Consider the following 27,276-nt stretch of genomic DNA (forward strand, 5'->3'; position numbering starts at 1 on the left):
TCTTTCCCCTTCCTCATCCCTGGGCACAGCTCCCCACCCCTCTTCCCTCCTCTAGAGGCTCCTTCCCGCCTCCCCCCTCCCCATCTCACACTCTGATTTGCTCCCCAGCAGACCTTTCCCTAGAGTCCTTCCTTAAAACCCTCCTCCCTCCCCTTCCTCCTTTTAAACCCGCCCACCCCTCCCTCTCCCGATTCTTTCCCCTCCCTTCTCCCCACCACTTTCCCCACACTTGGAGTCCCATTCCTCTAGTTCGCCCCCTCTGCGAGACCGCAGGCTGCATTGTCCTGCTGCGAGCGGGGTTCTCTCTGACTATAGGAATTTACCTCTTTTTCTCTCCCTTCTTCCCTCCCTCTTTTTTTTTCTTTTCAACCTACCCCCTCCCCCCAACTTTAAAACTCCCTCCCTCCACGCCCCCTTTTGTTGTTTTGTCTTTGTAAAGATTCCAGCTTCCTCTTGGGACACCTGGGCTGGGGGCTGCCTGGTGCTGCTGGGCTTGCTCCTGGGTTTCCAGGGCAGGCGACCCCCAAGGTGGGAGGCGGGGATTCTCTGGGGCTGCTAGAGACCCTGCCTCACTCCCTTTGGTCCCGAGAAGGATGCTGGGCAGCTTTCTGCGCCTGTCCCCTGCCAGGTAAGAAGGCTCCTTCTGGGTCTCCATCAATATGAACTGGGAGTTGCTGAAAGTAATATCAGCTCATATGTTTGGGGATTTTTTCCCCTAGGCAGGTGGTTTAGATAGGATAAGATGTTTGGATGCCTTTGGGACCTCTAGTTTATTTTATTTTATTTTTTTTGGGAGGTGGGGCTGGGTATTTGGGAGAAGCAACAGGGAATTTTAGAAGTCTAAAAATACTCCACCTAGATCTATTAAAAGATAGGGCCCTAGGATGCTCTAGAGTTACCTAGTCTCCAATAGGTGTGAAGCTAGGTACTACCAGTAAAAAAAAAGAAAAAGAAAAAAGGTTCTTTGAGTTGTATTCAACTTACCTGTAAAAGTGTTGATGATAGTGACTTCATGAGCAACCCAATGTAAAATGAGAGGATGGATGTGAAATGCTTTGTAATTGTATGGGGCTCTAAATGCCAGCTGTTCCCTTATTCTCTCTCTCTTCCCATCCTTAATTACTCCCATATTTCAAGAAGAAGTATGTTGGGACTGTTGCATTTTTGTCTTTGTATCTGTCTTGGCATAGTGGGTAGAAAACTGACCTCAGAGTCAGGAAGACCTTGGTTCAGTTGTGGCCTTCGACAAAAGTGACTGTCTGATTCTGGGCAAATCCCTTAACCTTTCGGTTCCCCAGGCAACTCTATAAGAAATAAGTTGAAAAGTAGGTGCTGACCTGCATTTGGTGGAGTAAGTTTTTGCTCTGAGAGCTCCCTATGCTCCTGAAATTACAGGTCCAGGCTAGGCTCTCCCCTCTCCCCTCCCCAATTCTCACTACCTGGCATATATAGTTTCTTTAGAAATGCTGGTTTATTGACCTGTGATTTTCCTTTTTATGGTTACTCCCTTCAAACATGAAAGTTACAAGAGAGCCATATTTTAGTATTTATGGCTAAAAATAATGTCATGCCCTATTGACCTCCCTTTGAGTAGGTGATAAAACTCACATAGCTAGACTGGTCCTCTTTGGGCAGACATTTAGTTCACCACTGGTACATGCCAAAAACCTTTCTACCTTCATAGGACTTTATGGAATTTGTGCTCTTTTGGCCTGGCTCAGGAGAGTCCAGGATCACAAGGGGGAAAACCATTAGGACTTTATGAGGATCAGTATTGGTACTTGATAATAATAATGCACCTGTTGGATTCTAGCTGTTTTGCAGGGCTGTATAGTCTGAGTTTGAGACTGGCAGTTACTTGGAAAATGAGCTATCTCTGGAGCTTGGACAGCAGCTTTTCAAATGTCAGTGCATATTTTGGGGGTTGCCACTTTTAAAGTCGATAACTGACATCACCAATGTTCAGAGAACTATCAGAGTATTTATTGGACTCTCTTTAATAATAATATAGCAACTTACATTTATATATCACTTTTCTATTTACAAAGCATTTTTCTGGATACAAATACATTGAATCCTCACAACCCTTCAAGGGAAACTGGACAGATGTTATCTTCAGTTTTTCATAGTTTTAGAAACTGAGGCTTAGAGAGTTTCAGTGACTTACCCACAGTTCCATGAGCACTAAGTGGTTGAGACAGAAGTGAAATTCTTCTGATGTCAAGTCCAGGGATCTTTCTAATATGGATACAGGACAGACAGTACTTTATAGATTGTCTTCAGATTAGGTTTTATTGGTATGGTACTTCATTAGTTTGGATTTGTGTTCTTGGTCTAAATTTAGTGTCCTCGACTAATTTAGAGGGTCTCATGACACATGGCATAATAGAATCCTAGAATTTCAAAGCTAAGATAGAGTTCTATAAATCATCTCATACAACCCCCTCATTTTACAGACAGGGAAAATGAGGTCCACAGAGTGGAAAAAAAAATTTGACCAAAGGCCCATATGAATCTAATGATAGAGCCAGGTCTAGAACCAGTTGTCCTGCTACCCAGAATAAGGGCCTTTCCTCTGCACCATGCTATCTCTACCTTTAGAAAAGATAAACATTTTTCTTCTCTTAGTGCAGGTTTTGTTGAGATACCAAACTCAACTTGCATTTTTTCCCCCAGCTTCAAAACACCAAGCACTTTCTTCTTCTTCCAGCAGATAGTTTAGGGATAACACAGCCAATTAGCTTAACAGGCAGTCCTTTGGAATGATAAGTTGTTTTCTTTATCTTCACGAATTCTGTCTCCTCCTTTTCAAAGCTTCATTACCTTATTGACATCTCCTAGAACACTGTCCCCTACATCTTCTCTTCTAGTGGGCCCTTCATTCTGGCATCATATTATTTGAAGGATCAGGAAACAAAAATTTTCTTACACAGAGAATTCTGGAGAGCTGGAAAGTTTGCTAAGCTGTCACTTTGTTAGCATTACCTTATTTCAAGCTACATAAAATAAATGTTATGAATCTTAGGATGTAAAATTAGGTACTAGAGCTGCAAGATACCTGAGAACACTGAATATTAGTGTTAGATGGCACCTAGACTATATAATCTTAAACATAGATAATTTAGAACTAGAAGGTGGTAAAATTCTTGAACATAGCCTATTGGAGTTGAAGAAGGGTACAACATATCATATTGGAGCACAAAATATCAGAAATCAAAAAGAACTTTGAGATCTTCTATTCCAGTCCTCTCATTTTATAGATTATGCAACTGAAATCTGTAGTATTTAAATAAGTTGCTAGAGCTGGGGCTAGATCCCAGTTGCTTGACTCCTTGTCCCTGTAGACTTCCACTGGGACACCTTGCATCCCTATTGACTGACTAAATTTGGCGTTCCATCCTGGTTTCTGGGCGGGAGCTACTGTCAAATCTGTGGCATCTTTGAGGACGTGGCCAAACCAAGAATAGAGAGCTTTGGCCAAAGTATTGGAGTCTTACCAGTTTAGATTCTTGATCTGCCTCACGGTGGCAGGCTTTTCAAATGGTTTCAGGCCTGCCAGCTTTTGATGCTCAAGATTAGAACAGTTCAAAGTGATTCCTTTCCCAGAAGTCAACCTCCCCTTAATATATGCTTCTCCTTCACCCCTCCTCAAATACTTTCTAATTATGTCTTCTTGAAAGAAATGTTGAATATGTCTTTTGGTAGTTATTGTTTTTGTTTTTCTCTACCCCTAAGACATTTTTATTATCCTCCTGCTTTCTCCCCTTTTTTGGTTGTTCTATTATTGGGGGAAAATGAGCAATTTTACTTAAGTAAACTCCTGTAAGAGGGCCCAGTACTGCTGCCTGTTGATTCAGGTGGAGATTCACTTTTGGCAGATAAGGAGCATCAACTCTGCTGAGTCTGAGTGTGAGCCAGGAATAGTGGTTTGATTATTGATATTTAACTAGTGCTTTCGGTTGAAAGAATCATACATGGCAAGTTAGAACTAGAAGTATATCAGAATATAGAATTTTAGGATATATACTCTAGATTGTTATAATTGGAAGGACTTTAAAGTATAGAATGTTATTGGATATAGTATATAAGCTACTTGATCTAGAGAGACCTTAGAATTTAGAGTATAGAATGTTAAAACTGGAAGAAGCTTGGAATATAGCAAGTTAGAATGGAAACTATAGAATGTTAAAGTATGAAGGACCTTAGTGTTTAGAATGCTAGGATAGAGACTGTAGAATGTTAGTGTGGAAAGGACCTTAGAATATAGAAATACCAGTTATATAGCAAAGATCTATAAATAGGATGGGTCACCATCATCCCCCCTATTTTATAGATTTATAAAATAAATTTTTGCTAAAAAAGAGTAATTTGTTTAGTCTATTTTTCTCTGATCGTCATGGTCTTTATCTGAAAAAGTAAAAAATATAAAGGAATTCTAGACTGTTTGAATTTTATAAGGGATATTGGAAATCATATTATCTTACTCTGAATTGGGAAGATCACTGGTCTTAGGTTAGTTTTAGGTCTCAGCTTTACTACTATTTAGTTCTGTGTCATTGGCCAGTCATTTTATTTTTCCAAGTCACAATATCTTCCTCTGTAAAATGGGGTTAATAATGCCTTCCGGCTTGTATAGACTGAAGAGATTATTATCTTTTGTTGTTGTTGTTGAGTCCTTTCAGTTCTTTGTGATCCCCACTGGGGCTTTCTTCAAAAAGATACATAAGTGGTTTGCCATTTCCTTCTCCAGTTCCTCTTACAGATGAGGAAACTGAGACAATGAGGTTAAATGACTTTCCCAGGGTTACATAGCTAGGAAGTGTCTGAGGCAGCATTTGAATTCATTTCTTCCTGACTCCAGGTCCAATGCTGTATCTACTGTTCTACCTAGTTGCCCTTATCTTAACTGATCATCTATTTATAAAGTCAAGGTACCTTCAACCCTTAAACAATGGTTATTGTTATCTTTGCTATATAACTGGATCATAGATCTGGAGCTGGAACGGACCTCAAAGGTCACCGAATCCGTCATTTTGCATATGAGGAAACAGAAGAAGAGGGAAATTAAGTGACTTCCCCTGATGTTCCTCTGGATAAATTTAATTTATACTTTTTTTTTTCCTCAAAGTGCTTTTATTTTGCTTTAGCTCATTTTATCAGAAAGGCAACTTTGTGAGGGAATAGGATGGATCACCATCGTCACCGCTATTTTATAGATTAAAGCCACAAACTCATGCCATGTGAAGATCTGTGGAAAGAACTGGGAGATGACTGTCATGAGAGAGAGATAAGAACTATTCTGTTTAACTCTAGAAGGCAAACCTATGGGCACCAGGTAGAAACTGAGAAAAGACACTTTTGGGTTTGTTAGAAAATCTTCCTAATTAGAACTATTTAAGAGTGCAGTGGGCTTTGAAGGGAGGTATTGGGTCTTTCCGCATTGGAGGTCTCTAAGCATAGGCTGAACAGCCATTTTGAAGGTATATTATTTAGTTGGCATTTATATACTGCTTTAAGGTTCACAAGATACTTTGCATTAATAATATCACTTGAGCCTCACAAAAATCCAGTGATATAGAAACTATAGGTACTATTATACCCATTTTTTCAGATAAGGAGACTGAGGTTAAGAGAGATTCAGTTACTTACTCATAGCCACATATTATATGTGTCCATTCTGGTGGGTAGCACAAACTGAGATAAAAGTCACTGGACTTGATAAACTCCACTTGAACCTAGTATGTTGGATACTAAAATATGGAAATTACAGAGAATATTGATGGGGGGCAGGGTGTGGGAAGGCTATGAGCCAGGAGTTGAAGTCATCAGCAGAAGTAACACATTTTATGGAAATTTTCATATAATTATAGTATAATTGCTCATACTTATATAGTACTTTAAAGTAAAGTTTTATTCATGTATACATGTCTTTATATTAGACATACTACATTAGATTTTGAAATCAGGGTCTCTGATTTTTATCTTTGTATTCCTATAATGATGCACAATGGTTTGTATAGTCAATGTTTTGTAAGTGTTTATTGTTACGAATTTATCGTGTTATAAGTATTGGAAAGGAGTGGTATACGTTGGGAATACCTTCCCTTCCCTTCTTTACCTTATGAATTTCAAGCTCTTTTTTTTTTCTAAGCAATCGAGGTTAAGTAACTTGCTCAAGGTTACACGGCCAGGTGTTTCTGGGTGGGTGCTAAGTGTCTGAGCCCGGGATTCGATCTCCAGGTCATCCTGACACTGGGGGCAGCGCTCTTACTTGCTGTGCTACCTGGCCGCCCCCAAGCTCTTCTTTTTATCACAAATATTGCCTCTTCCTTCTGGGAGGGACCTCAGAGGTCATCAATCCCAAATCTCTCATTTTTTTGCATGAGAAAACTTCTCAGATTTCTTCTGGTCAGTAACCATCTTTTCCCTCAGATCTCAAATAGTACTTTGGTTTGCAATGTTCTAAAATGCTTAGTTTATGTAAACTTTGACATCTATTCCTGGGGAAATCCTAGGACATATTATTAAAGAGATGATTTTCAAACAATTAGAACAGGATGTGGTGATTACAAAAATCTTCCATAGCTTCAGAAAGAAAAGGTCATATCAGATTAATCTCATTACCATTTTTATGGACAATATCTCTAAGCTAGTAAATGAGAGGAATACTGTAGATACCTTTTACCTAAATAGCTTGATATAAGGGAAAACAAAAACAAAACAAAAACCTTTCTAAAAATTCAAGTGATACAAAAGCCCAGTTGGCTTCTCAAGGGAGTGGTGGGTTCTCCATCATTGGAGTCTCCAGATGACCCATTTTTAAGTAGATCATAATGGATTCCTTTCATGCATTGTTTGAATAAGATGGCTGGTGAGATTCCTTTCAACTCTCAAATTTTGTGACTCTCTGATTTTATTAAACATTGTGTTTATCTTTGTGTCTTTTTGTTCTTCCAGGACAGTAAGATCTATGTCTATCTTCTTTGATCCTTGGAAGAATAAACGTCTTGAGAGCAGGGACTATTTTTAAAAGAATCTTTACTTTCCCAGGACCTACCGTGTTTCCCCGATAATAAGACACTGTCTTATTATTTTTTTTTGGACAGAAAAACACCAGAGGGCTTATTCTCAGGGGAGGGCTTATTTTAATGAACATTGACAGCAATTTTAATAAACAGGTAAATGTGAACAAAAAAATGTACCTTTATTCAATAATGAATTCAATAAAGAACAGGATGACGCACTCACTGCTGCAGCTCTGATTGGATGCAGCTCGGAGCGCAGCGTGCGTTTCACCAGGGGGAGGGGGGGGGACGGTGCATACAGAGGGTACAGTAATGTAGCATGTATCGCAGGGGATCACCTTCACTACAGTAGCAATCTCAATAGGGCTTATTTTCGGGGGAGGGCTTATTTTAGAGGAATCTTACACAGTAAGGGGAGGGCTTATTTTCAGGATAGGTCTTATTATCGGGGAAACACGGTAGTATAATTCCTGTACAGTTGTTTCATAAATGCTTGCTGAATAATAGTGCTTATTTAGCATAGTGATCCGTATGAAGTGATTTCTTAATAAGTGAATGGGCTCCCCAAATGAGAGGTTATGGAAATGTTGTGGAATGACAGTGGTTTGGAAACGTTAGTGTGTACTAAAAAGCCAACACATTGACTTCTCCACACAGATTCATGGCAACATGAAGGGACCTTTAAGAGGTGATTTGATCTACATGCTATTCAGGATCCTTCCTATTTCATGTTGTTGTTTGTCCTTCATTCCCAAAGAGGACCATGGCATCAGGAAGGTGATGCTGTGACTTGCAATTGAATTGGATTGAAGTGAGGGAGGGCTATGCAAAATCACCAGCCTCACTTTCTCCCTAGAAGCCTTCTGGGTCCAATGGTAAGATATAAATCAGGATGACTGGGGATGACCCCAGATGCAGTGGGAGACCTTGGCCTTTTTAAACTAAGGTCTTTCCCAAGTCTTACTTTGACTGAGGCAATGTCCATTCATAAAGGAAAGAGTAGCATCCATCCCATTATGAGATACTATTAGGGAAGGGAAAGCCACAATCTACCTTACTTCAAGCAGAAAGGGACCTGAATTAGGAGGCCCAGCCATATGATTCCATCTATATGGCCTTGATTCTCTCTCCTAACCGCTTTGGGCCTCATGTTCTACCCCTGTAAAATAAGGAAAGAAGGACTTAGTAATGTATTACGACAAAATCTTTCATTTCCTTCAAGATACATCTCAAGTTATACCTTCTCTATCAAGCTTTTCCATATCCCCATTGCTGCTAGTAATTCTTCTACCCCTATTACTTTTATATATTGAATATACCTAAATATGTACATGTCATCCCCCCCCCCCAGTAGAATGCAAGATCCTTGAGGAATGGGACTGTTTTATTTTTGTCTTTCATCTCTAGACCTTTCCTAGCACAATGTCTGACACATAGTAGGCTTTGAAGAAAGGTTGAAATAAGTTCTACTGGTTCAAACTGAATGGCCAGTTGATGAGATTGTTATAGATGGGAGTCATGTTTGGGGCAGGGATTTGTTTGGATGACCTATAAAGTCTTGTCTGACTCTTGAGACTATAATTCTGTGGTCATTAGACCTTCAAGATGTCTTAGAAGAAGCTTTAATGATCTATAGAACACTCTCATTGCACAACTTGCCTTACCTTCTACTCCCCTCTAATCACTCTATGATATATGGCTACTTGCTGTTCCTCACCTACAGCACTTCATCTTCTGAGTCCATGCAGTCCCACTGTCTGCCTCCCATGCCTAGAATCAGGTATACTGCAGTCGTTCCTAGAGAGCTGGTTGTTAAATTTTTCAATGTGAGCACTTATACCTTAGAAATTGGCAAAATGCTACATATCAGGGTGAGGGCAGCTAGGTGGCACAATGGATAGAGTGCTGGGCCTGAAGTCAGGAAGACTCATATTCCTGAGATCAAATATGGCTGCAGATACTCACTAGCCATGTGAATCTGTGCACGTCACTTACCCCTGTTTGCCTCAGTTTCCTCATATGTAAAATGAGCTGAAGCGGGAAATGGCAAACTACTCCAGGATCTTTGCCAAGAAAACCCAAATGGGGTCACAAAGAGAAGAACACAACTGAAAGGATCAAGAACAACAAACAAATCATGGCTTGATTTATTATTTCCTTGATTGTCCATTAATAAAATGATGGAGAAAATGTAAATACTGCACATTAAACTTAAAAATGTGTTGTGAATATTTAAAGGGCTGGTTGTTGTATATTTCCCAGCACATCTTTGCTTGTAATTCTCTCCTCCTCACCACTGACTCCTTGAAAACTCTGGTAAAATATCACTTTCTGAAGGAGACCGTTTTCCAGGCCTACTTGCTCTTCTGCCTACTTCTCAGATTACCTTCTATTTCCTTTGTATATCTCTTATAAGTACATAGTTATTTGCATGTCCCTCCCCCCATTAGAATGTTAACCCCTTGAGGACAGGGACCATTTTAATGTCATTTTGTGTATTCTCAGTGATCAGTACAGTGCCTCCCTTATAAAAGGCTTGTTAACTTACTTTTTCGACAGTGATATGTTTGTAAATGTTTAACAACTGGCTTTCCAAAAAAAGAAAAGACTGCTTGACCTATTTTATATTTTAATCTTCATTATTATCATTTTGTCATCACTTTCTTAAGTCTAGATAATCAACAAAACAATCAAACCTTGATTTGTAGTATTTGCCGATTTCTGAGGTGTAAATGTTCACATTAAAAATGTAACAACAAGCTCTGACAAGCAGAGCTGGCTCTCATACACTCCTGGTGAGGTCATTAATACCTTGACTTACCATTTGGTTTCACCAGTCTGCTGTGCTGGTTCAAGTTGCACCTGAAATTAAGGAAACATGCACATGACTGGTTTCCTTCAAAAGGTAATATTGATGCTGCTTTTGCCAATGACTGGACACCCAAGATAAAGGATATAGGAGACTGCAAGGGTGGTTTTTACAGGCACACCAAGCTACTGAGCAGGCAATGACATAGTTTTCCAGGAGCTGATCCCCAACTTTCTATCGAAGGTAAATGAATCCCCAGGGTTTAATTTAACCATTTGCACTTTGATGACTGTCAAAGATTGAGAAATCTTCCTTAATAACACCAGTGCGGAGGTGCCAAAACAGTAGCACGAGATAAGAATTATCCTGCTGTCTCTCCTCTCCCTGTGCAGTTGTTAGGATGTTTTCCATTTTTTAAAAGTCCTTCTTTGTTTAACATATTTTTGGATCTGTGCCTGAGAGACAGGGTGCTTCTGGAAGACATTCGCTGCTCCTGCCTCTCTTGGTGGTGCCCGTTTGCAGCCTTGACAAATTTCTTCATGCAGAGCTACAGAGACCCCTGAATGGATCTGTGACATTTCATTCTGGAAGAGACAGATCCCTTTGCTTGGACAAAGAAGAAAGTTACGTGTCAATCTAAACTTTCTCCCATTTGGGAAGTGTACAATGACCAGCTTTTTTTTTTTTTCAAGAGGGGAGGGAAAAAGTAAAGCAGAATTCTTCCTTTCCAAGTTAGGATGAATCTGTTCTTTAACAAATGTTTTATTGGAACCTACACACACACACACACACACACACACACACACACACACACGACCCTGTGCTATGTGGTGTGTGTGGTTGGCATAGAGATAGTGCAAACAAGAAAATTCACTACCACAAGTCAATTCAATATAACTAAGTTTGTATTAAAATTAAGTATTTATTATGGCTTACTACATGCAAGGAGCTCTGCTAGGCATTGGATATGAAAAAATAGTCAGTGAACCAGTCAAAAAGCCTTTATTGAGCATAATATGTTCTACACACTATGCTGAGTGCTGAGGACACAAAGAAGAAAACAGTTCCTACCCTCAAGGAGCATATATTCACATATATTTATATATACACATACATACAAACACAAATACATATATATATTTATATATCAATATATAACTATAAATATATAGGTATGTTTATATACACATACACATGCATACATACACAAATATATGTACATACACGTGTGTGTGTGTGTATTTCCAATCTCCTGCCTAACAGTGGTTTTGTTAGATCAAAGGGTATGCACAGTTTTATATCCCTTTGGGGGTTCCAAATTATTTTTCAGAATGTTTGGATCAGTTCACAGCTCCATCAACAATGAATTAGTATCCCAATTTTCTCACATCCATCACCTCCAACATCCATTATTTTCTCAAGAAGCATATATTCTAAATGGGAGATAACACATAAATAACAAAACATACAAGTTAGGATACAGAGTAGATGGAAAGTAATCTCAAAAGGAAAGAAATTAGAAGTTGAGGGAGGCAGGAATCTGGAAAATACTTCTTAAGTTGGATTTGAACTGCCTCTGCCCTCAAGGAGCTCACAGTTTAAAGGGGATAGGGAACAAGATAGAAGACTGTAATTAAATGTAAAAGATGTAAACAAGTAAAATATCAATGTAATTAAATGTAAAAATATCAAAAAGTGTAAAAAAATAAAGTAAATGAGGGCCCCAGGTAAGGATCACTCTTGGCTTCTCTGTATGTAGGATGGAATGAGAGGAATCAGACTGAGGTGGGTAGAAGAGGTTTGTGGGGAGAGCAAAGAAATTTCAGTGGATGAAGTAACAGCTCAGTTGTGTCAAGGAATCACAGAATTTCATGTTTGGAAAGGACCTCAGAAGTTCATTTGGTCCAACACATACTTGAAAAAAGTATTTACCATAGAACGTGTCTGACAGGTGACCATCTAGCCTTTCTTAAAGATTTCTTATCAGAAGAAACTCCCATCCTCCTGAGACAACTTATTCTACTTTTGAATAGCTCTTATTGTTAGGAATTTTTAGGAATTGTTAGGAACAGTCCTTCACTGTTTTTCCTCATAGCATACATTTTCTCCTAGTGACAGGTGACAGTAGGCTCTGTGGTACAGGAAGGGAAGGGGAAACCTCTTTGGGTGCCTTTTCATAACCCCCAGCCCTGGCATCTAGCATTCTCCATCCCTAACTGCTGGTGGTTTGTAGGAGTGAGGAAGAAAAGAAAAGGAGGAAGGGAAGGAATAGTTGGAGTTGCTTGTGCTGTAGTTTCCAGAGTATGAAGAGTTTGGTTTGGGATGCCAGATTTGCCCCCTTCTACTATGACCTTAGGCAAGTCTTTCCCTCTCTGATTCTTAGCTTCCTTTTTGGACTATGTTGGGGTTAAACTAGATGGTTTCTGAAGGCTCCTCTAGACTGAACATTTCGTGATTCTCTGTTCTTTACTGAACAAGTGAGGAGTCCTGCTGTTAACCCTCATTCATCCCCTGTTACCACTGTCAGCTGTGGCTTTAGGAGGAGATGCAGACAGGAGATAGGGACAAAGGAGAAAGGAGGTTACTTCTGCCCTCTCTTCAATTCCAATCTGTTGTCCTCATCCATTTTTGAGACCCCCAAATACATTGAATTCCTGATCATCTCCCTATATTTTCATTCTGTTCATCCCAATGTCTCCATTCCAGTAATCCATTTTCTACACCATGGAGTCTTCATGTTATGGTCTTTCACTGTTACTTGGACCATTTATCTTAGACCAAGGGAGTTGCTAATTCTTGGAGAATTTCCCTCTCCTGTTGTCCCCTCAAAACTCTCCTTTGACTTCTTTACTCTTTGGGTGCAAGGGGCATGAGGTATGGAGCATGAAATCCCCTTTCCAGAAGCCCCATCTTATAACTTGAAAGGCATTTTTCCTACAGTACTCTCAGTTGAGGGTTAAAATTGAAGCAGATCATGGACTAACCAGTCATTTGTGGGCTAATCTGGAAACTAAAGGAATATGGTTTTTCTATTGGAAAATGTGTCTCAAGTTCCAAAAAAGGGCTTCTAAATTGAGGGAAATGATTATTAATAACCAATTAATATTGGGAAAATCTAGGTTTTTTTTTTCCCTTTTTATTTCCTCATTCAAAGCCAGGTCCTTATGAAGGACATTACTGACAGTGAAATTGCCCAAATCCTAGAAGTACTTGCTTCTCACCCCACCCGACTCAAAGACCTTATAAAGAGAATCTAATCTAGGTGAATTCTGGCCCTTTGTATTCTACTCAGGCAGGATTGGGTGGATCCATTTTGTCTAGATTGGGGTGGTCTAGATGTAGGGATAGTCTCTCTTCATCCATATGTGACATGATCAAAGTCATGCATCCAGCCTCTCATTAGAATAGGCCCACCTATCATTATCATACTCAGTCTCTCATCTATTTCCACCTGTCAGGAACACCCACTCTTCCAAGTATATATAAGCATTGAACAGTCTCCATGATTCATCTTTGTTCCCTGAGAATGCTGTTGACCTCTTTTATTAATTATTTGCTAGTCATAATTAATAAAATGGTTGTTTATTTCCCAGAAATTATATCTCTCAGATTTTTCATCCATCACAGTTGCAATTTGGAGACATGACCTTTCTGGAAGTTTAGAATCAGATACAGTACTTCCTGTGTACCAGGAACTATGCTGATAATAATTTAACCCTGGTTTTGGATTCAGTAAACCTGAATTAGAATCCTGGCTCTGCCACCTACCATGTGACTCTGGAAATCATTTTGTCTCCTTGTACCTCAGTTTTTTCATCTGTAAAATGGAAATTGTAATGCTGGTAGTGCCTCCCTTACAAAGCTGTTGTGCATTGTAGTAAGCCTTATAGCAATATGGAGATGTCAGTTATTAATCATGATTATTAGACTTAGAACAAGCATGAAAAACAAACAGAATCACAGCTTAATTAATGGGCAAACAGAATATATTTCCAGAGCCTTGCCCAGTTCCAAATAAATTCTTTATATCTTCAAGTTTGAAGGGTCTTATTATGGGAGGAACTCCCTGCTTAAAGCCAAGTCCCTCCATGATGGGAATTGCTGACACCCCCTCCCCCGCCCCCATCACTCACTCTCTAACCCAAAGTGATCACCCTGTTACCATTTATCACTCCTCTGGAACTTATGCCTTCCCTTGTCTATTTTGTATGTTGAGAAATGTTTAAAATTAATTTATTTTAAACTTAAAAAGAAATATATAATAAGAAAAATATATTAAAAACTTAAATACAAAATTAAAAAAAAGTATTGCTGTGTGCACAGCAGAATTTAGGAAAAGATTCCAGATATAGAGGATTTTTTTTCATATGTGAATATCTTGATGTACCAAGTCAGTTGACTCTCTCCATCTCCATTCTCCATCTTCTATCCCTGGAGTCTTCATTTTATCTCCTTTTGAATCAGCCTTTCTTTCATGATGAGTGTCCGTGATCTCCCTTCCCCCTCAAAACAAAAAATAAGAGTCACATTTGTCTCTTTCAGTCCCCCATAGAACTTTGACTGAGTATTCCTTTTGCACTGATATCACTTTCTCAGCATCATAATTCTTTGACTACCTGTATCTTCCCTTATGGGGATTAGAGGTCTTTTTGTTTAAGGCAATTAAAAGACCATAGAGGGAGAAAATATGCGCAAGGAAAAAGGGTACAGCTAAACCTTTATCTCTAAGGTTAATCAGAGTGTTATACTAGGGTTGAATTAAAGAATTCTTTGAGGCCAATAATTCCTGTGGGTAAGGTCCAGAAGCAGGAGTGAAACTCAGGGATTGGAGTCAGGGCAAATCAGACTTTTAATCATACAAAAGGAATTTGTACTCTAGTGGTGCAGGTAGTAGAATTCACTTATAGTGGGATAGTGTATCATTGTACCCATTTTACAGATTGGGAAGTGAGACCCAGAAAATGAAATAACTTGCATTAAGTCACAGAGCTAGTAAGAGTAGAGCTAGTATTGGGATCCAAGACTTTCTGACATCAAATGATGCAGCCTTTCCTTTATATCATGCTGTCTGCCTGCATCTGTGAGCCCAGTTTGGCAGATGAGCTAACAGAGCTCTGGACAGCTTGGTGAAGTAGACTCCTGGGAACATCAGGAGTCCAGAATTGTAACAAGAGGATCCTTAATTGAAGGTGTCGATCTGGACCTCATGAGGCATAACTTACCTTGAAATATTCCATAGCTTTGGAATCACCCATCCTTGGCTTTATTTTATTGTTTAATTATGGGGCCACCTGCCACAGAATGGAGAGGACATATTTTTAAAGAGTTTTTCAAAGGCTTCCCTAATTATGTGGGTAAGTACTTTTTGAGATGGATCTCTGAAATTAACTTCACTCTGCTGGTGTCTCTGTACCCTCTCTGTGCTCTTATAACTATTAGGCTTGGTGATTTTCCCCATGTATTGGCGATTATTCTCAAAGTTTTACTTTGCTTCCTCTGAAGTCTCCTCTGATGCCTCCAACTTCCTCTTCTGACTTGATACATACTTTGGATGCTTCCGTAATGCACACAAAATCTAATGTTTTACATTACCATTTTCTGTTGCTGTAACCATCATTTTTGGGGAATTCTCCCCCAACACCCTTCCCTAGCAAGCTTACCTTACTCCCGGTCCCCTAGGAAACTCACCAAAAAAACAGACCTAGTCCTCCAGGAAGGCCCTCCTTGCCTGTCCAAGCCTGACACAAAAACCCACCAGGCAGAACACCATAGCCCCTCACCCTTACCTGGGAAGCAATCAGGGGATTTTTACTGTTTGGGTAACTGACAAATAGGGGATTTTTACTGTTTGGGTAACTGAGGGGTTTTGAGCAACACTATCCTTTGGCTTCTGTATTTTCCCTGCTTTCTCCTCTTGCCAGCAGTTACATTGTGGTTTTGATCCATGTAAACCCTGAGTAGATATGTCTTGATGCTGCCTGATTTGGGTGCTGACCCCTGGCAGTCGCCAGCTTCATTATGCTCCACTATTAAGACTTCACTTAAAATGATTAATGGTCTCATGTCACAATTTCTTGTTAAACACTATGTATTTTATTTTTCTACTAAACTATAAGCTCAATGAAGGAAAGTATTGTCTCTTATTTAAATTTACATATCTTCCTCCAGAGCTTAGAGTTATGCTCTGGAGCAGAAGGTGCTTATTCAACATTTCACAGATATTTGTTATTATTAACAATAAAAATAATGGCACTTACATAACTTTAAGATGTACAAAATGCTTCACTTGTTATCCCATTTGATCTTCCTAATTACTTTATGAGGTAGGTGCTATTATCTTCATTTTAGAGATGAGGAAACTGTGGCAGAGGTTAAGTGACTTGTCCAGGGTCACACAGCTAGCAAGTGTCCAAAGATTCACAAACTCTGCTAACTCTGGAGGAGAGAGTAAGGCTGCTGACTGCATGACTGTGTCTCACTTATATCCAACTCATTTGCAAGTCAAAACATCACCCTTGTGACTTCCTTGGTCTTTTTTGAGAGTGAAGGATAAGCAAGTGTTATAGGAATTGGAAATTCCTAGATTGAGAATCTGGAGACCTGCTGGGGTCTATGCTCAGTTTGTTCCCTAAATTACCGTGTGACCTTGAGCAAAGGGCCAGGGAAAGGACTTTGGTGGATTGGAAGGGTGCTAGGTTTGAAATCTGGGGAGCTGGGTTCAATAATAATAGATAGCATTTACACAGTGCTTTGAACCTTGCAGATCTCTTTATGTATGTTATTCTCATTTGACCCTCACAGTATCCTTATGAGGCAGGTGCTATTATCCAAATTTTACAGATGAGAGAAGTTACGGCACTTGTCTAAGGTCACACAGTTAAATGTCTGAGGTGGACTTTGAACTCTGAGGCTAATCCTACTTCCTGTACAATAGTCTATCTGCTGAACCAGCAGCCTCCCTTGCAGCTCTATCAAATATGATTTTTTGTGATTTGCAGTGTTACTTATCCACAATAGGCCTCAATTTCTTCAACTGTAAAATCAGAGAAGTTGGAGGTGCCTTCCAGCTTTAAATTGAGGATTTCCCTCTTCCAAGTCCCTAAACATTTCTGGTTCCCAGATTCTTCTTGTAAAATGAAGGGATTAAAATATGTAACTTTTAACTCCTTTTCCTGCTCTAGAATTTTGCCTATCAATATGACAGGAGGAGTGATTTTATTTTTTCCCTTATTGACAGTTTGATTTTCAGGCCCTTCCTGTTTCCTGTGTGCTCCTGGAAGCATCAAGAGTTATTTACATAAAATGAAATTTACTCTACACCTTACTTGTTGGGACCTTCTTTCTTTCAGTAACTAAAGTATGTAGAGAGGCTTAATTTTTGAAGGCACCCCAGAGGCCATCCATCCATTTATCATTCAAAAACCAATTATCAGTTACCTACTATGTACCAGGGACTGGGCTAAACATTGAAGATACAAAGATAAAAAAGGGGAAAGTTTCTTCACTGGAGGGAAAGTATCTAGGTTTGCCTTTTTAAATTTTTTTCAACAGTTTTGTTGATTTATTTCGTTTGTGCATCATCTGTATTTAAAAATACATCTCCGTTCCCTCTGTGAGAATCCTATCATTATCAATCAATTTATTCAATTAATCAATCAATCTATTAAGAATTTGCTATGTTTTAGGCACTATGCTAATCACTCCATATTATCAAAGATCTTCCATTCTAACTGGACAGTCTAGAACAAATATATGTGGCCTTGGACAGTTTCCTTTCCCTGTCAGCACCCCCATTTCCTATTCTGTAAAATGGAGTGGTTTGGACTAGGCAGTTTCTGCTTACTCCCTCAGGATTAACATCTAAGGTTTCTTGAATTCTTTGCATTTCAAGAGTAGCCTACTAATATGTTTCCTGAGTGGAAAAATGGCCGAGGTTGTGAAGTGAAAATAGTCCATTTTTACCTTTCGTGATCTAATAAAGAAGTTTAAAAAAAGTCAAAACCGCAAATACCCTCTTCATATTCTTTTTCTCTGCTTGGATACTTGGCAATACAAATTCACTTAATGCTTATTCAGGCAACTTGAGGCGCTGTCCGAAAGCTGATACTTCCATGTAAAGTAGAGCTATAGTGGTTTGGTTATATCCCCAGGACAATTTTAAGGAATAGATAATGTTGCTTTTTAATCCTTCCATGTGGATTGCCATTCATACCTTTATTGAATTGTATAATGTTGGACTGGTAGGTACTTTAGAATGTTGAAACACAGAATGTTAGACATGGAAAGGACCTTAGCACAGGACATAAGAACGTTTTAAAGTGAAAACCAAAATCTGGAGCCTAAAGGAAGATAACAAGATGGTGTGTACAAGTAACAGGGTATCCCAAAAGAAAGGGCAGTTTTGAGCTGTTTAAAATATAAAAATTCACTCATTTTTGGGACAGCCTATTTTGTTATATGATATGACCTAGAATGTGATAAAAAGCAAAGAACATGACTAAACAAATGATATAAGAAATATGATGAAAGAGAAAGAACTTTCAACTAGGGGTTCAGGGAAGGCTTCACAGAAGAGGAAAGATTTGTGTGGAGACTGGAGGGGGTAGGATTTGAAGGGAGAAAAGGGTACCAAGAGGTGGAGGTGGCAAGGGATGCCTTCCAGGCATATCAGATGGCCTGTAAACATGGGTGGAGACAATCAAGATCAGGACAGGATCAGAGGACATTGAATAGTCCAGTTTGATTGGAATGTAGAGTGGGTTAAAGATAGTAGCATAAAATAAGACTGTGAGGGACAGTTTGGAATTAGATGGTAAAGGGCTTTGAGTACTAGGCTCAGGAATTTTTATTTTATATTGTAGGCAATGGGAACCATTGAAATTTATTAGGAGAAATTGTGACATAGTCAGACCTGTGTGTTAGGAAGAGTATTTGGCAGCCAGATGAAGGATGGATTGGATTGGAGTGAAGAGAAAATAAAATCAGAGAGACTCAGAAACAGGGAGGGTCTTAGAACATAAGAGTTTTAAAATGAGAAGATTTCCTAGAAAATGACTTGTCCTGCTCCTATCTTGTCTAATCATTTCACCAAGGAGGAAACTGATAAAGATGACTTATCCCAAGTCATACAGCTAGCCAGCTAGGGAGTAAGCTGAGACACAAAATCAAGCTTTTCCCCCATTATTACTCATCTCCCTAAATGGATAATTGTTCAGGGGATCCAACTTCACTGAAATTGTTTTGTTTTGTTTTTTGCAAAAATTATATGGTGAATGATAAAAATTTTGGACATGATTGGGTCATGATCTATAAGGAAATTATAGTCCCTATTTTTGGAATTGGGGTGGGGTGGGGTAGGAGTGAGGAGGCATGGTATTGATATTTCTGTATCATGCACACGAGGGAAATATTTTGTAGTTCTTACAGCAATACAGTGTAGTTGAGAAGGATTATTATTATTATTATTTACTTGTATTGTTTTCTGACTTATTTGGAGTCTAGCTCTTTCTTGGAAGGTAGGAACAGTTGAGAGTTGGAGAGACCAGATGAGATACCAGATGGGACTGACTTGGACTCAAGGTGGTGTGACCATGTGGCATCAGGGCCCAGGTGTCCCAAGTTAGGACCTTGGTGCATTTATTAAGCACAGGAGGTTGAAGAAGAGATGCCATACAGGTGAAAAGATAGCCATTATCATGTCTCGAAGGGCAAAGCAGATTCAGAAAAATGATATACACAGCAACTATAACAATGTAAAAGAGGGGAAAAATCCAAAACCTGAAATTGAATGTTGAATTATAACAATAACAACCAAGAAACTTGACTCTGGAAATGAGTTGAGAAAATTCAACTTTCTTTCTTTGCAGAAGTGGGGGACTGTGGGTATTGAATATTTCATATGTTGTTAACTTGATTAATATGCTCATTGGCCATGTTGAGCTACTTTAAAAAAAAACTTTATTTTAAAGTGCTGTGTTACAAGAGATAGCGCATTGTGTGTGAGAAGAATTATATCTGGAAATATAAAAAATGAAAGCTATAAATATTTTTTTAAAAACTAAAAGGAGAAATAAAGGACATTTATTTAATGGACTGCCACATGGTGGAGGCATGAGATTTGTTCTACTTGGCCCCAGAAACAAGAGTTAGGAGCAAAGGGGGAAAATTATAAGGGGAGGTAGAGGGCAAGAAGGGAGGAGTGGATTTTGCTTCTACATAAAGAAAAGTCCCCAAAGTGAAAAGGGAGGATAGTGTGTTCCCTATGCACACTATAAAGTAGCACCTTGGAAGGATGTTGTAGAGAAGATGCTTGTTGAGGTGTGTATTGGACAAAATTTTTTCAGCCGTCTAGGTGGAGAAGTAGATAGAGGCTCCACTTGAAGTCAGGAAGATTGAATAAATAAGTTTTCTGTCTCAGATACTTATTAGTTGTATAACTCTGGGCAAGTCACTTTTAACTGGTGCTATTCTCAGTTTCCTTATCTGTAAAATGTAAATAATTCATCTACCTCTCAGGGCTGTTAAGATCACATAAGATAATAATTATAAAGTACTTGGCAAAGTGTCTGGCATATAGTAAACACTATATCATGTTGTTATAATTACCCCAAAGGGTTGTTGAGGGAATGACATGAGATAACCCATATGTGTAAAGTTCATTGCAAACCGTAAAAGGAATAATATATTTGTAGTGTGTGCATGTATATATATGTGTATATATGTATGTACACACACATATGCACACATTAGCCATTACTAACTCTGAGGTCTCTTGATTCTTGGGCCAAGCCTGTGTTTCCCAACGAAACTCTAAACCAGTAAAATATCTACATTTTTTTTCTTTCATGAGCTACTCCATTCTCTAATGGTTCAATTGACACATATCATCAATTTTGGGTCTGGAAATTAGAAGGATGGGGAAAGCATGGGGAGAAAAAGTCAGTGAAGTCAGAATAATTTTAAAAATTTGTAAATTTTAAGAAATAAAAGAGTAAAAGTTTTGTAGACACAAATAATTTGCCTGAACACTGGTGGTTGGGAAAGATCAAACTGTCCAGTGCATTTATGATACCAGATGTCAGGAAGAGGGGTCTTTAAATTGCAAACTTAGAAATCTGTTGTTAATTTCTATGTGGTGTAAATTTTATGCTGTGAAATTTTGTAACCCTCCTTAGCCCATAATTAGCACATCCTTACTAAAACTCCTTTTTGGTTTAGCTTGGACTTATACAGGGAAATGGACATCTAGGACATTGGGCCAATGCCGAGTGGGAGATGTGCTGCATACAAAGTGTTTTTTTGCGAGTTATCCTTTTGTGGTTTCATTTACAATATTATTTTGCTGTTGTACTTTGCATATGGAAATGTTCTCTCTTCCAACCTTCCCCACCCCCTTTTCTCTCTGTCTCTGTCTGTTTCTTTCTTTGTCTGTCTGTCTGTTTGTCTCTCTCTCTCTCTTGCATTTCAGTTCGTTTTTTAAAAGAATGAAAATAAAAAAGGTCCAGAGAAGCAGCCTGAAGGATTGGGTGATGCCATACAGGTGAAGAGTGTGATATAGCTTATCTGATCAACCCCACACTAATTTGTGGGGATTCACTGGTCCATTCAGTCAAAAGGACTGACCCTTTAGCATGTTCTCAGAGACTTTTCTCTAGGCTGACATCAATCTATTAATTAACACTCGCTCTTTTGGTCTAGAAGTTCAACTGATTCTAGCTTGACCTGACTGTGTTATCATTCATTTCCCATTTCTCCATATTATATCCAAGAATATAATGAGAGATTTTATTGAATACATTCCCATGATCTGGTGATTATCACCATCAGTATCATTATAGGGCTAGAGGACTGAAACTGTTATTTATTTCATGTAGGGAAATCCTAGATGGAGAAATGCAGCTTGGTGCTTTCTCTGCAATTTTGAGTATCAGAGAGTAGCGTAGAGGACTGAGAGGTTGAAGGACTAGTTAATACATTAGCTATTGAGGCAGTTCATTGACACAGTAGATAAAATGTTGGTCCTGGAGTCAGGAAGACTTGAGTTCCAATTTGACCTCAGTACTAACCGTGTGACCTTGGACAAGTCATGTAACCTCTTGTAACAACCTGTGTGGTTGCTGTGAAGATTAAATGAGATAATACTTGTAAAACGTGTACCTGGCATGGAGTAGTTGCATAATATAGTCTAGTTTCCTGGCTTCCTTCCTTGCCCACAGTCACATAGTCAATATGTGCCAGAGGTGGGAGTTGAACCCAGGCCTTATTAGCTCCAAAGCCAACTTTCTATCCACTGTGCTACATTGCTTTTCTCATAATAATAAAACAAATGTATATAGTACTTTGCATTTTATGAAGCATTTTGCATACTTTCTTCCATTTCATGACAATCCTCACAGCTAGGTACTTAATTATTATCATCCCCATTTCATAAATGAGTCAGTTGAGTCTCAGAGAAGTTAAGCACTCGAGATCATATAGCTAATAAGTGGTGAAAGTGGTATTCAAATGTAGGACTTCCCGACCCCAAGTCTTGTTGTCTCTCCACTAGTCATGCTGCCTCTCGTAACCAGTCTTATCGAATTTATTAGTCCTTTTTTTTAAGCTCACTAAGTCAGGGGATACACTTGAAATTCATTAACAAATTATATAAAAACTAGTTGCAGATTTTGTGGTGGTATGGAATGCCTGCATATTAAAGGGAGTTCAGAAAACTTTGACAAAAGAGGAGAAATTAAACCCACTTTCAAACATTTTTAGGGGATATGTAAAAGGTATTTTTAATACATAGATTCTACCAAAGTCCTACTCTAGTGATTTGTCATGATGTGGAGGTGACTGTGTTCAAAGGGATATGGTCTCACAAGATTCTTAGCTCTGTCCTAACGTATTGGAAAGTCTTTGAGAATCGGCATGACCTGCCAATGGACTTCGTGGTTGTCATCCATGAGCCAGACTAGCAAAGTGTGCGGAGCTGTCACCAGAAAGCTGACCGCCAAGAGATCAATGTATTGGCCATGTTATTCCATGAGTCATGAGACAGAAAGGCACAGAGGCATTGCAACAGTCATAAGAGATAGAATGCACTAACAGCTAGCATTTATATAGTGTGTTAAGGTTTGCAAAGCACTTTATATATGTTATTTCATTTGATCTGCACAAAATCCTGTGAGGTAGGTGCCATTATTATCATTCCCATTTTCCAAGGGAGGAAACTGAGGCAGACGGGCTCAATGACTTGCCTCAGGTCACACAACTAGTTAATCCTCTGAGGCAGGATTGGAAATTTGAAACTGGAGTTTACTGGCTCCAGATCCAGCATTATACCCACTGTGCCCTCTAACAGCTTTTTGGGTTAGAATTAGAGATGCATCTGGGCTCTGAGAAGGGGCCTTGAGACATAGAGTGTTAGAACATGAAATGTCAGAACTTAAGGGGAAGTTAGGGGTCATCCAGGCTGACCCTTCATTTCAGATATGAGGACACCTGAGTCAGAGGAAAGAAGAGATTTTCCCCAAACCACAATAGAAATACTGTCTTATTTTGCCCTCTTTCCTCTCCATAGAGTCCCTATTATTTGAATGCAGAAGATATTCAGTTCATGGTACAGACTGACTGATACACAGTAGAATTACATATATCATATTTACAGTACTGTTAGTCAGCAAAGTATAGAAGGAAAAGCGTTGAATTTGGAGCCAGAAAATATCGATTCAGTCACTAATTGTTTGGATCACCTTGGGTAAGCCAATCTCTCAGGTCCTCAGTTTCCTCATCTGTAAATTTGGTTTAACCATAACTTGAGCTCACAAACTAAAAAGTGAACAGCAGTCGTGGGACAGACAAATAGATAAGCAGATAAATTGGGCAGCTAGGTGGTGCAATGGAAAGAATGTGATGGAAAAAGAGTGCAAGGCCTGTCAGGAAGACCTGAGTTCAGCTCTAGCCTCAAACACTTACTGACTTTATGACCTTGGACAAGTCATTTAATCTTTGTCTGCCTCAGTTTCCTTAACTATAAAATGGGGGTAGAAATAATGTTTACCGCCCATGGTTGTTGTGAATATTAAATGAGGTATTTGTGAAGCACTTAGCACAACACCTGGCACAGAGCAGGTGCTTAATAAAGTGTTATTTCCTTCCTTATTAAACACTATGTGCCAGGTACTATGCTAAGTGTTGAAAATAGAAATACAAGCAAACAGAAAATCCCTACCTTCAAGAAGCTTACATTCTAGTTGGGGAAGAAAATGCATAAGAGGAAGCTGGTAACGGTAGTGGGGAGGCTACAAGGTGTAGAACTCAGGAGCAGAGCTAAGAGAGAAGTGAATATGGATGGTTTGGCTGCTTTCTTTTTCTTTCCTATTATTATTTTTTTTTGCAAGGCAATCAAGGTTAAGTGACTTGCCCAGGGTCACATAGCTAGTAAGTGTCAAGTGTCTGAGGCTGAATTTGAACTCAGGTGAACCTGACTCCAGGTCAGTGCTCTATCCATTTTCTAAAGCAATAAAGAAAGCAGTTTGTCATCTATGAAGTGCTATTAGAGAAACTCACCATGGCACAAAAAAATTAGGGGCTAGGCTTAGAGTCAGGAAGGTCCGGGTTCAAGTTTTGTCTCAGAAATATAATGACCTGTCGATATAGGCAAATCATTTAATTTCAAAGTGCCCCCGAACTTCCACTTCAATACCCTACTCCAGACCACTCACCCTGCTCTTAGTATAACCTTTGAATCCATTTTTGAAGGGAAAAACTCTAGTGGAGAAGGGGGCCCTTCATGCAAGAAATCACTAACGCTGACCTCAGTTCTTTTGCTTATTGATATATAGTGTTTCAAAACCTGTGGTCTTTTAATATAGCCACTGCTGGGTCTTAATGTGATTCTAACTGTGGCTCTGCCATATTTGAATTTTTTTTTTCCTGTTGCCAGTAATATTTTTTCCTTGAATGAGAATTTTTGAATTTAGCTACGATATTCCTACAGGTTTTCCTCATAGGATCTCTTTTAGGTGGTTATTGGTGAAAATTTTCTGTTTCTTCTTTCCCCTTTTGTTCTAACGCTTCAGGACAATTTTCTTTAATTATTTCTTGTATTATTGTGTCAAGATTCTTCTTTCTTTTTTGATCATAGTTTTCAGGTAGTCCATTTATTTTTGTGTTTTCTCATCTGATTTGTTCTCCACATCAGTTTTCTTATGAGATGTTTCACTTTCTCTTCTATTTTATTCATTCTTTATGTTTTGTTTTGTTATTTCTTGGTGTCATAACTTTGCTGGCTTCCTCTTACCCAACTCAGATTTTCAAGGAGTTTTCTTCCTGAAGATTCTGGACCTCCTCTTCTAGTTGGTTGACTTTCTTTACATAATCTTGTTTTTCTTGGATTGTTCTTTTAAAAAAAAATTTTTCCCTCAATCTATCTCATTTCTTTTCTTCTTCTTTTTTTTTTTTGCTTCTTTTTCCTTCTCTGAAGATGAATCCTGTTCTTCTCTATTCCCATAGTAACTTTCTATGGTTTATCTTTTGCCTGCTCATTCTGAAAATTTTATTTTATTTATAGCAGTTTGTTTATTGTAATCACTTTTAGTCCTGGGGTATGGGGAATGGTGTTTCTGGCCTCAGATCATCCTTCTCTTCTGCTCTTTCTTGCTTGGAAAAGAAACTAAGATCTCTGCCCTTCTGTAAGTGTCCATAGACACCCCACTGCTTCTGTACTCACCAGGTAGGTGTTGGTTTCTTCTTGCCCAGGGTCATGTCTGAGCAGCACAGCTGGGCTTGGCATCCCTTATCAGCAGAGATTTCCTCAATCTTCCACAGCTCAGACAACCAACTCCCCACACTATCTAGTAGGTGAAAATTCCCATGGCTGGGGCTGAGGCCAGCTCCCAAAAGCAACTAGCCCCAGGGCTTATTACTTACTAGCCTGGAGATATTTACACTTCACAGGGACTTAACCTCAGATATTCTCAATTGTCCTAGGAGGACACTATATCCAGTTTACTTTTGCCCTGAGGTGCTACCGGTATTTTATCTTATTTGTGGAGGAGATCTGGAGAGCTAGGAATTTCTGACCTACACCTCCATCTTCCCAGAATCCTCTCTATTGTAAATATTTTAATAAATTATCTATCATTCCTTCCTTGCTTCCTTCCTTCCTCCCTTCTTCCCTTCCTTCTTTCCTCGGCAAGAACTGTCCTCATGCTTGGAATTTTCCTCTTCCTAATTCTGTGTCTTGAATTCTCTATCTCCCTTGAAGGTATAGCTCAGGTCCAAATGCTACCTAAGGCTTTTTTCCAATTTCTCCAGTTCTTTGTCTTCCCTCCCCTGTCACTTATTCTCTTTAGTTCTCATTTTCCTCCACTGTAAAATGCAGTGATTGTACTGGATGGAATGTAAGGTCCCTTTCAACTTTAAATCTATAATCCTTTGATCCTTCCCCCAAGTTACTTTGCGTTTATTTTGCATATATTTTGTATGTACTTCTCTGTGTACATATTGTGTCCCCTGGTATGATGTGGCCCACTGAGGTAGGGTTTATTTACTTTTTGCCTTTTTATCTCTAGAACTGAGCCGGATGCCTTACACATAGTAGATGCTTAATAAATGTTTCTCTTGTTGTTGGAAACTCTAACAAATATCATCATCATCACTGGCATTTAAATAGTGATTTAAAGTTCAGAAAATGCTTTATATGTTTTAGCCTTTGATCTTTACAAGCACCATGTGAGATAGATACTACTGTTATCTCCATTTTGAAGGTAAGGAAATTCCCCATGCCTATGAAGTCACAGATCTAGACCACAAGAAAAATGTAAAAACAATAATATGAACCGTTGATAGCAATAACAGTCCTATATAGATTAGTGTATAATATGGCCCAAATAGGGGTTTGCCTTTATAATACCCTTATGAGATTTTATATATAGATCTATCTGTATCTTGCTAACTATTGAACTTTGTAAATTTCTAAGCACTGTATAATGATAATAGTAATTGTGATTATTGTAATTTACTTTTTTTTTTGTCAAGCAGTCCTTACTATATGCAAAGCCCTTTACCAATCCTTCAAGAAGTTACCCAAAAAGCAAAAATCTTAAGCTAATATCTTTGAGCCTTTCTCTCTCTTTACCAAAAATACAGGCAGATTCCATCAAGGATGAAGCTATTGATGCTGGGACATCAGGCTCAAAGCCTTTGCCTGAAATTGAAAGACACAGTTCAGTGATTTGTACCTAAATATGACACACATTTATGATGAAACTGTATTCCTGTTTGGAATTTTACACAACACCACTGCTACACTTTGCATATACTGCAACTAATAATGAGCTGTGTCTATCCTTCTAAGGAAGGAAAACAAAACAAAAACATCCTTTCACTTGGGTGTTTAAATAAGGGTCTGAAGATAATTTACCCAGATATAACTATACCCAGCACAAGCATCACAAA

General features: G+C 38.8%; 1 protein-coding gene across 1 annotated transcript in view; it reads left to right on the top strand.

The window, feature by feature from the left end:
* The first annotated feature begins 197 nt into the window (after positions 1 to 197).
* Positions 198 to 27,276, top strand: part of COL22A1 (collagen type XXII alpha 1 chain) — a 630,085-nt gene continuing 603,006 nt past the window's right edge. The window contains exon 1 of the mRNA XM_069081305.1: positions 198 to 628. The gene's annotated coding sequence lies outside the window, so the exon portion shown is untranslated. The remainder of the gene's footprint in view (positions 629 to 27,276) is intronic.

Source organism: Petaurus breviceps, unplaced genomic scaffold (genome assembly GCF_028583685.1).
Source record: "Petaurus breviceps papuanus isolate PSGF00001 unplaced genomic scaffold, PetGlider_PUasm1.0 98, whole genome shotgun sequence".
NCBI lineage: Eukaryota > Metazoa > Chordata > Mammalia > Diprotodontia > Petauridae > Petaurus > Petaurus breviceps.